Raw genomic sequence first — 11504 nt, 5'->3', positions numbered from 1 at the left:
TTTCTAACTTATTAAGATAAGTTCTTAGCTCATTAATTTTCAATCTTTTTTCTTTTCTAAGATGTGCATTTAAGGTTATACATTTCCTTTTGGAGGCTTAAATGAAAAACAAAAATACATTTAAATGCCTGCTTCCAAATAGGCACTCAGTAAATATCTTATCATCACCATCATCATCATTATGCAGCGTCACATGAGATGGGACCCCAGCACAGTTTGCAGCTCTCTTGCTCTCTGATGTGATATGTATTCACTGAGTGTTCGCCAGGGGACTCTCTGAGGACTCATTCTGGGCCTCAGGTCACTTCTCTTTTCGGGTCTTCGGGCGGCTTCTTCCACAGGGTGAGGCAGGGCGCAGACAGGAGCATGTGCTTTTGGCCCCATCATCCTTGGGGATCTTAGGCCTTGTCCTCTTGGGATGCTTGGCAAGCCCATGGGAAGTATGAATTCTAACCTACAAGCTTTTGGCAAATTATATTTTCTAAAAATGGTCACAATAATATCTCCCATCCCACATGCTCTTCTAGAACTTTGTTCTTCCCCCATCAAGAGATAGGGTTCAATTCTCCTCCGCTTGAGTCTGGTGGGCTTATGTCTCCTTTGTAACTAATAAATTGCAGCAGAAGTAATGCTGAGAGGCTGGGTGCTGTGGCTCATGCCTGTAATCCCAGCACTTTGGGAGGCCGAGGCCAGCAGATCACCTGAGCTCAGGAGTTCAAGACCAGCCTGGGCAACATGGCAAAACCCCATCTTTACTAAAAATACACAAATTAGCTGGGTGTGGTGGCACGTGCCTGTAACCCCAGCTACTCAGGAGGCTGAGGCAGGAGAATTGCTTGAACCCGGGAGGCAGAGGTTGCAGTGAGCCGCGATCACACCACTGCACTCCACCCTGGGCAACAGAGCAAGACTCTGTCTCAAAAAAAAAAAAAAAAAAGAAAGTAATGCTGAGAAACTTCTGAGGCTTGAAGCAAAAAAGGTGATGCAGCTTCCTCTTTGGTAGCTGAAAAACTCATGATTAGATACTGAATTACCACATGGGAAGTCTGACTATTCTACAGCCGCCATATTGTGAGGAGGGCAAACCATCCAGAGAGGCCACATGTAGGCACTCTGGCCTGTAGTCCTAATCTTCCAGTCAACCCAGCCCAGGAACCAGACATGTTAGTGACTGAGCCTTCAGTGATTCCAGCCCCAGCTGTTGAGATACCCACATCCTTTGAATCTTAACCAGCTGAGCCCCCAGACATTATAGAACAGAGACAACCCACTCTCCACTGAACCCTGTCAAAATTCTTGACCCAGGGAATCATGAGCACAAAAAAATGATTGTTTTAAGCTCTAAGCTATCAGATATTTTTGCTACACAGCAATAGATAATTGGAATGATGCTAATTGTATTGTTTGGTACCCTACTCCTCCACCAGAATCCTTCAACCCCCATCACATTTCATATTCTCTGGACTTCTCAGTTAGAGACCCAAACAGAGTTTGAAGATGAAAAGCACAGTAAAGATCTTTTGCAGGAGTCCTGTGGGAGCAAAGATGGCAATGGAAATTTCTCTGATCCTATCAACTTTCTGGACTGAGTGCTCCTAAGACCCTTGTTACCAACCTTTCCAAGTGCTAAGACCTCCTTTGTCTCATCAAAAAGCCTGGGTGTCCCTCATATGATATTGGCTGTACTGAAAGTACAGCCAATAGATAGCTATTATTTATTGGGACTTTACACAAGTACCAGGCACTGTGCTAAGTATTTTACATGTATTATCCTCATAAGAAACCTGTGATTGTTTTTATTCCCATTTTACAGATGTGAAGTGAGGTAGTCAGATTACCCTGGCAGTCTGTTCTGCATATCAAATGCAAAGCTCACAAAGCCTGTAGGATGGTATCCCGATATGACACTGCATAATGATGATGATGGTGATATTTATTGAGTGCCTATTACAGGCGCACACCACCACTCCTGGCTAATTGTTGTATTTTTAGTAGAGACGGGGTTTCACCATGTTGGCCAGGCTGGTCTCGAACTCCTGACTTCAAGTGATCCACCTGCCTCAGCCTCCCAAAGTGCTGGGATTACAGGCATGAGCCACCATGCCTGGCTGCCATTTTCTTTTCTGCATTTTGATGGCACCTCTAGCAATGGCCACATTGCTTGCTCTTGGGTTCCCACTTTCAAGCAGTTCATTTCCTATACAGCAGCCTCCATGGCTCAGGAATTGATTATGATTACCACCATTTCCTATTTTGCTCTTCCAGCCTTAGGGCTGATAGTGAACTCCTTTAAATACTCCTCTTTGGATAACCTCATCTCCTTCTTTTTGCTCCTCTACTTCTTCCAACATGTTTGTTACCATTTCTTCAAATTAAATTCCACCTACTTGAAATACCTAGAGGAATTTCTGATTTTTTTTTTCTTATTTTTTTGAGACAGAGTCTCACTCTGACACCCAGGCTGGAGTGCAGCGGCACAATCTCAGCTCACTGCAACCTCCTCCATCTCCTGGGCTCAAGTGATTCTCTCACCTCAGCCTCCTGAGTAGCTGCGACCACAGGGGTATGCCACCATGCCCAGCTAATTTTTGTATTTTTTGTAGAGTTGGAGTTTCGCCATGTTTCCCAGGCTGGTCTCGAACTCCTGGGCTCAAGCAATCTGCCTGCCTCGGCTTCCCAAAGTGCTGGGATTACAGGCATGAGCCACTGCACCTGGCCTTCTGATTTTTCCTGTCTATTGACTAATTTACTTGGCATTACAGAACTTTGCATAATCTGCCATTCAACTCTCTAACCTCCATCTCCAAATCATGCTCCCTTTGCACCTGTTGTTCCTAATCTGTACTTAGAATGCTTGTCCCCCAGCACTTTGTAAAGCTGGCTCCTTCCCATGTCTCAGGTCTTGGTGTAAATGACAGCTTTGCAGAACAGCCTTCCCTGTTATCTAGTGTAAGCCTACTCTGTACCCAGGTACTCTTATCACACTATTCTTTTTTGGTTTTTTTGAGACGGAGTTTTTCTCTTGTTGCCCAGGCTGCAGTGCAATGGCACGATCTCGGCTCACCGCAACCTGTCTCCTAGGTTCAAACGATTCTCCTGCCTCAGCCTCCCGAGTAGCTGGGATTACAGGCATGTGCCACCACACCTGGCTAATTTTGTATTTTTAGTAGAGATGGGGTTTCTCCATGTTGGTCAGGCTGGTCTCGAACTCCCCACCTCAGGTGATCCGCCTGCCTAGGCCTCCCAAAGTGCTAGGATAACAGACGTGAGCCACCATGCCTGGCCCACACTACTCTTTTGTTGTCTTCACAACACTTACTACTTACCTTATCTAGCTCATTTATTCCTTAACTTGCTTACTATCTGCTTCCAAGGCTAACAGAAACTCCGAAACAACAGGAAGCATGTCTGTATTGCTTATTACTGTATCCAGTGTCTGGCACAGAGTTGATGCTTAATACATATTTTTGAGTAAATGAATGATGGAATGAGTGATATATAAGCCCTCCACCTTCCAGGCCTGAGATGGGTCCCGGCACCTACTGAGATTTTTGACATTGGACGATCCCACGGGAGGATTCCTCTGCCTCCCCTGAGGCAGGACCACCAAGGTCCGTGCCCAGCAGCAGGGTCCTGAGCTCCACTTGTGCCTTCAGGCAGGCCCCCCTGGGCAGTGGGAGGCCTCCTTGTGGCTCTGGCTCTTCTCCTGGTACATCCTAGTCAGCCTATTTATTTCCATGCTTCCAGCAGGCTGCAGGGCATTAATGATTAAAAGTGCAAGCCTGCCCAGAGCCAGTATCAATTAGACTACACGCCCACCATGCTGGAAGCTCATTCACTCCAACAAGCTAGGACCCACTCTCATAAAATTTTACCCATCTGTGTACTGGATTTGATAGCTACAAAGAAAACCATCAAGACTGTGATAAAATTAATTTTACTGATCATCACATTTTTATCGCATAATAACAAGCATAAAGTTTGTTACATAAATATTTAACTCAAATCATTCCTGTAATAATAAGCAGAATAGAAAAACCAATGAAATTCATACTGTAATGAATGAAACTGCAAAGAGCCATTGTATTTTTCTTCTATGACACTGTGAACAAAATAAATTATGGGGTTTTATGCTTTTTTTTTTTTTTTTGAGGCAAGGTCTCACTCTGTCACCCAGGATGGAGTGCAGTGGTGTGATCGTAGCTCACTGCAACCTCCAACACCTGAGCTCAAGGGATCATTCTACCTCAGCCTCCCAAGTAGCTAGGACTACAGGTGCATGCCACCATGCAGACTAATTAAAAAAAATTTTTTTTTTGTAGAGATGAGTCTCACTATGTCACCTCTTGGAGGCCCGCAGGCTAACTCATTATGGAGTCTCATCCTCCCATTATTTCCTCTACCAGCCTGGACAACGTGGTGAAACCCTGTCTCTACCAAAAACACAAAAATTAGGCAAATTCAGTGGCATGTGCCTGTAGTCCCAGCTACTTGGGAGGCTGAGGTAGGAGGATCTCTGGAGCCCAGGAAGTCGAGGCTACAGTGTGCCATGATCATGCCACTGTACTCCAGCCTGGGTGACAGAGCAAGACCCTGTCTCAAAATAAATAAAAATAAAATTTCAAAAATATATTTCCTCCTAATTCCCCTACTTCAGGCTAACTAAACCATCCACCTTTCCTATCTAAGCATTCTACTTTTCCTCTTCTATGCCTTTCTCACGCTGTTCCTTTGCTAGAATGTCCTGCCTTTTTCTGTAACCATCGAGATCCTCTAATACTAAGTCATAACTCAAAAGCCACTTCCTCCAAGAAGCCTTCTCTGATATCCCCAACTGGGAAGTCTTGCTCTACCTTTGAACTCCTAATGCCCCCTAGATCATAAGACTCTGACCACTTCCTTCCTTTTTTTTTTTTTTTTTTGAGATAATGTCTCACTCTGTCACCCACAGTGGAGTGCAGTGCTGTGATCTCAGCTTGTTGCAACCTCCACCTTCCAAGATCAAGTGATCCTCCCATCTCAGCCTCCCAAGTAGCTGGGACTACAGGCATGTGCCACCATGCCTGGCTAATTTTTGTATTTTTTGTAGAGGTGGGGTTTCATCACATTGCCCAGGCTGGTCTCAAACTCCTGGCCTCAAACCATCTGCCCACTTTAGCCTCCCAAAGTGCTGGGATTACAGGTGTGAGCCATCCACCATGTCTGGCCACACTTTCTAGTATATGATGGGCATTCATTTACTTCTACCCCTTTGTGATGATTATATTTTCTAGTTATTCACTTCTCTCTATAAAATATTGCCTCATATTGCCATGTGACTGTCAATACCTCCCTGTGGGAGGAAGGTACTTTACCACTCCATTGGTTATCAGTTTGGCCATGTGGCTTGTTTTAGCCAATCTAACGAGAATGAAAGTGATCAGAGCAGAAGCTTTAAGAGCTATCACAGTCTCCTGTTTACCATCTGCCATGAGAATGGCCTGTGTTAGAATGAAGAGACTCTTGAAACAGAGCTGAAACTAACTTGAAGCTGATGAGCAAGAAATAAACCCTTGTTGCTATAAGCCATGAATATTTTGGTGTTGTTACAGCAGCATAGCCTGGCAAAAGCTGACTACTACATCTTTACTAAAGTGTAAGTCTTTTTTTTAACTTCTAAAAAAATTAAAAATACAAGTCTTTCGATGAGAAAGATCACACTGTATTCATGACTCATCTTCATGACCTTGGCCTTCCAAAGTGCTGGGATTACAGGCATGAGCCACTACTTCTGGCTTTTTTTTTTTTTTTCAATACAGCATGATTTGTCTCTTATCCTTCATGAACCTAGCACAAAGCCTCACTTAAAGGCTCAGCAATTGTTTACTGAGAGAGTAAATAAATAAATCCAGCATTGACTAAGTGCTACTGTTATAATCCTTTACCTTGTAGTACTGTGAAATTCAGAACACAATTTGACAGACATTGCCTCACTGAGCCTCGGGACATCCCGGGGAGAGCAGTAGGGGAGAAAGATTATTATCCCACCTGTCTAACATCTCTGTTTTCTTTGGAGAACTACCCTCTCACCATTCCATGTGGTTCTGGTAGGGCTGCCAGTCACAACCCTAGCCCTTCTGGTTACAAGAGTAGGCATGTGATCCAGGTCTGTCTAATCCCAGTATCGAATTCTCTGTACACAATGACTGCACCAGAGACAGGAATATGACCTAAAGGGGCCCAAGGATCAGAGCGCTTTCCTGAGAAGAGTGGCAGACCCAGAAGGAAGATGTCTAGAAAGGGTCCGAAGTATGAGTGGGAAATTTCAAGAGGACACTTAACATTGCTCTGTAATCCTCCAGCATTCCTCTAATATGTTCACTTTCTCACTCTTCACAGCTTATATTCCATACCTCTTCCTCTCTCTTCAGACATCTTTCACTCTCTTTACTTCTGCCTTTCAGCTGAAGGTCTCGCCTCGTGCCTCATGGAGAAAACAGAAGCAATTAGACAGGTGCTCCCTCATTTTCCTAGCACCAATTCTATTTACCTACCTGCATGCGTATTCAAATTATCTGCCTATTTTCTTATACATTGGATTACGTGTCCCCACTCCTATCAGTGGCCATCTGCTACCCTAGAACATGCTCAATAGCATGCAAACATTTTCTAATATAGCCCAGCTTTAAAACGTAAATAAATGACCCTCTATCTTGTATTGTCACCCAATTTTTTCTACTGTGCTTCATGGCAAAACTTTTTTCTTTTTTTTTAAAGACAGGGTCTTGCTCTGTTGCCCAGGCTAGGGTGCAGTGGTGTGAACATGGCTCACTGCATCTTCCACCTCCTGGACTCAAGCAATCCTCCCAAAGTGCTGGGATTACAGGCATGAGCCACTGTGCCCGGCCAAAACTTCTTGAGAGTTGTGTATAGTTGCTGCCTTCACTTCCTCCCTTGCATTCTCTCTTCAGTGAAGAAAAAAACTCCACTGAAAGTGATCATCGTTAGGATCACCAAAGGTCAGCATGCTGCCAGGTCCAAAAGCCACTCCTCACTATTGTTGACTGCTGCTTCCATCTTGAAACATGATCTCCTCTTGGCTTCCAGGACACCATACTCTTCTGGTTGTCTACCTCACTGGGCACTTCTTTGTCTCCTATGCTGGCTCCTTCTCCTTTAACAAACTACTAAATGTTGGAAAGTGCTGGAACTCAACCTAGTTCCCTTTCTCTTCTCTATCTACATGTAGTCCCATGACTGTTTTTCTTTTAAAGCAGAGTATCACTCTGTCGCTCAGGCTGGAGTGCAGTGGCACGATCTTAGCTCACTGCAGCCTCTGTCCCTGGGGCTCAAGTGGTTCTCCTGCTTTAGCCTCTCAAGTAGCTAGGAATACAGTCATGCGGCTGGGCGTGATGGCTCACACCTATAATCCCAGCACTTTGGGAGGGCCAGGTGGGTGGATCACTTGAGGTCAGGAGTTTGAGACCAGCCTGGCCAACATGGTAAAAACCTGTCTCTACTAAAAATACAAAAATTAGCTGGGCGTGGTGGTGCCTGACTGTAATCCCAGCTACTCGAGAGGCTGAGGCACCAGAATTGCTTGAACCTGGGTGGTGGAGATTGTAGTGAGCCAGGATCACACCACTGCACTCCAGCCTGGGCAACAGAGAGAGACTCTGTCTCAAAGAATAAAAATAAATAAGTAAATACAGACATGTTACACCATACCTGGCTAATTTTCTTATTTTTTATAGAGGTAGGGTCTCACTATGTTGCCTAGGCTGGTCTCAAACTCCTGGGCTCAAGGGATCCTTTCACCTTGGCCTCCCAAAATGCTGGGATAATAGGTGTGAGCCACTGCACCCAGCCCCCACTAGTGTTTTACTGTGATGGCAAAATCAGTGCTTCCAAACTAGACCTCTCCCCTGAATTTCACCTTTGTATACCTATCAGCCTACTTGACATACCCTTTGATATCTCTTATGTGTTGAATTGTGTTCCCTAAAAAGATATATTGAAGTCCTAACCTCCAATACCTGTGAATGTGACCTTATTTGAAAATAGGGTCTTTGCAGTTATAATCAAGATTGCCATTTTTTTTTTTTTTTTTTTTTTTGAGACGGAGTCTCACTCTGTCACCCAGGCTGGAGTGCAGTGGCGCAATCTCGGCTCACTGCAAGCTCCGCCTCCCGGGTTCATGCCATTCTCCTTCCTCAGCCTCTCTGAGTAGCTGGGACTACAGGCACCCGCCACCATGTCCGGCTAATTTTTTGTATTTTTTAGTAGAGAGGGGGTTTCACCGTGGTCTCGATCTCCTGACCTCGTGATCCGCCCGCCTCGGCCTCCCAAAGTGCTGGGATTACAAGCGTGAGCCACCGCGCCTGGCCATTGATTTTGACTTGGTGTAAAATAGATTGATAAATAAGTAAATAATCAAGTTAAGATGAGATCGCACTGGGTTAGGGTGGGCCCTAAATCCAATATGACTGGTGTTCTTATAAGAAGAGGAGTGGTGATGCACACCTGTAGTCCCAGCTACTTGAGAGGTGAAGCCAGGAGAACCACTTGAGCCCAGCAGTTCGAGGCTGCAGTGAACCATGTTCACAACACAGCACTCCAGCCTGGAAGACAGAGTGAGATGCTGTTTCAAAAAAAAAAAAAAAAGAAAAGAAAAGGGCTGGGCACAGCGGCTCACGCCTGTCTGTAATCCCAGCACTTTGGAAGGCCGAGGCGGGCAGATCACGAGGTCAGCAGATTGAGACCATCCTGGTTAACACGATGAAACCCTGTTTCTACTAAAAATACAAAAAATTAGCCAGGCGTGGTGGCGGGCACCTGTAGCCCCAGCTACTCAAGAGGCTGAGGCAGGAGAATGGCGTGAACCCAGGAAGTGCAGCTTGCAGTGAGCCGAGATCATGCCACTGCACTCCAGCCTGGGCAGAAGAGCGAGATTCCATCCCAAAAAAAAAAAAAAAAAGACGAGAAACATAGAGACAGAGACACACAGGGAGAATACCAGGTGAAGATGGAGGCAGACACTGGAGTGATGTGTCCATTAGCCAAGGTTTGCTGGCCACTACCAGAAAATAGGAGAGAGGCACGGAACACAGTCTCTCTCAGAGTGTCCAGAAAGAATCAACCTGATGACATCCTGCATTCATACTTCTGGCTTCCAGAACTGTTAGATAATAAATTTCTGTTGTTTTAAGCCACTTAGTTTGTGGTCATTTGTTATAGCAGCCATAGGAACCTAATACAACATCTAATAGGCATCTCAAAAAAAAAAAAATTCTTTTTTTGAGACAATCTTGCTCTTTCACCCAGGCTGGAGTGCAGTGGCATAATCATGGCACATTGCAGCCTTGATCTTGTGGGCCCAAGCAATTCTCCCAACCAAGCCTAGGAGTAGCTGAGACTACAGGTGCTTACTACCACGCCTGGGTAATTTTTTTTTTCTTTTTGAGACAGAGTCTTGCTCTGTCGCCCAGGCTGGAGTGCAATGGCACAATCTCAGCTCACTGCAACCTCCGCTTCCTGGGTTCAAGCGATTCTCTTGCCTCAGCCTCCTGAGGAGCTGGGACTCCAGGCATGTGCCACCATTCCGGGCTAATTTTTATATTTTTAGTAGAGATGGGATTTCACCATGTTGGCCAGGCTGGTCTCTAACTCCCGATCTCAAGTGATCCACCCGCCTCGGCCTCCCAGAGTGCTAGGATTACAGGTGTGAGACATTGCACCCTGCAGCATCTCAAATTTAACATGACCAGAATGTAACTTTTTGTTTTGTTTTAAATTCATTTCAATTATTATTTTTTTTGAGACAGAGTTTCCCTCTTGTTGCCCAGGCTGGAGGGCAATGGTGTGATCTTGGCTCACTACAACCTCTGCCTCCCAGGCTCAAGTGGTTCTCCTGCCTCAGCCTCCCAAGTAGCTGGGATTACAGGTGCCCACCACCACGCCTGGCTAATTTTTGTATTTTTAGTAGAGATGGGGTTTCACTATGTTGGCCAGGCTAGTCTCGAACTCCTGACCTCAGCTGATCCACCTGCCTTGGCCTCCCAAAGTGCTGGGATTACAGGCATGAGCCACCACACCTGGCCAATTTTATTTTTAGTTGACATGTAATGATTGTTCATATTTATGGGATATGCAGTGATGTTTTGATATATGTATATAATGTGTAATAATCTAATCAGGGTAGTTAGTATATATATCATATGAAATATTTATCATTTCTTCATGTTGTGAAAATTCAAAATATTCTCTTCTAGCTTTTTGTTTTGTTTTGTTTTGTTTTGAGACAGGATCTTGCTCTGTTGCCCAGGTTGGAGTGCAGTGGTGCGATCATGGCTCACTGCAGCCTCGACCTTCCAGGCTCAAGCAATTCTCCCACCTCAGCCCAAGCTTCACCCCTCCCAGTAGCTGGTACCACAGGCCTGCATCACCATGCTTAGATAATACTAATTATTATTATTATTTGCCATGGAGTTTCGCTCTTGTCACCGAGGCTGGAGTGCAGTGTCACGTTCTCGGCTCACTGCAATCTTCGCCTTCCAGGTTCAAATGATTCTCCTGCCTCAGTCTTCCAAGTAGCTGGGATTACAGGCATGCGCCACCATGCTTGGCTAATTTTGTATTTTTTTAGTAGAGTTGCGGTTTCACCATGTTGGCCAGACCGGTCTCGAACTCTGGACCTCAAGTGATCCACCCACCTCGGCCTCCCAAAGTGCTGGGATTATAGGGGTGAGCCATTGCGCCCGGCCAAATTTAGTTAATTTAAAAAAAAAAAAGGTTTTTTTTTTTTGTAGAGTTGAGGTCTCATTATGTTGTCCAGGCTTTTTGAAAATATACAGTAAATTACTGTTAACCACATTCACCCTACAGTGCTAGAGAACACTAGAACTTATTCCTCTCATCTAGCTGTAACTTTGTATCCATTAACCAACCTCTCCCTCTCCTCCCCTCCCCATACCCTTCTCAGTCTCTAATAAACACAACTCTTCTCACTTTCATGAGTCTGAGTTTTTCTAGCTCTCACATATGAATGAGAACATGTGTTATTTCTCATTTTGTGTCTGACTTATTTCACTTAACATAATGTCTTACTGCAAATGACAGGGTTTCGTTCTTTTTTAATGGCTGAATAGTATTCCATTGTGTATAGGTAGCACATTTCCTTTATCCATTCATCTGTTAATAGACATTCAGGTTGATTCTGTATCTTGGCTGTTGTGAAGACAGCTGTAGTCTACATAGGGATGCAGATATCTCTTCGATATACTGATTTCCTTTCTTCTGGTTATACCCGCAGAGGGATTGCTGGATCATATGGTAGTTCTATTTTAGTTTTTTGAAGAACCTCCATACTGTTCTTCAGAGCGGCTGTACTATAATAATTTACATTCTCACCAACAGTGTACAAGCATTCCCCTTTCTCCACATCCTCCCAACTTATGTTATTTTGTCTTTTTGATAAAAGCCATTTTTAGACTGGGTGTGGTGGTTCATGCCTGTAATCCCAGCAC

Source organism: Symphalangus syndactylus, chromosome 7 (assembly GCF_028878055.3).
Source record: "Symphalangus syndactylus isolate Jambi chromosome 7, NHGRI_mSymSyn1-v2.1_pri, whole genome shotgun sequence".
Classification (NCBI taxonomy): Eukaryota; Metazoa; Chordata; class Mammalia; order Primates; family Hylobatidae; genus Symphalangus; species Symphalangus syndactylus.
This window is presented reverse-complemented; position numbering follows the sequence as displayed.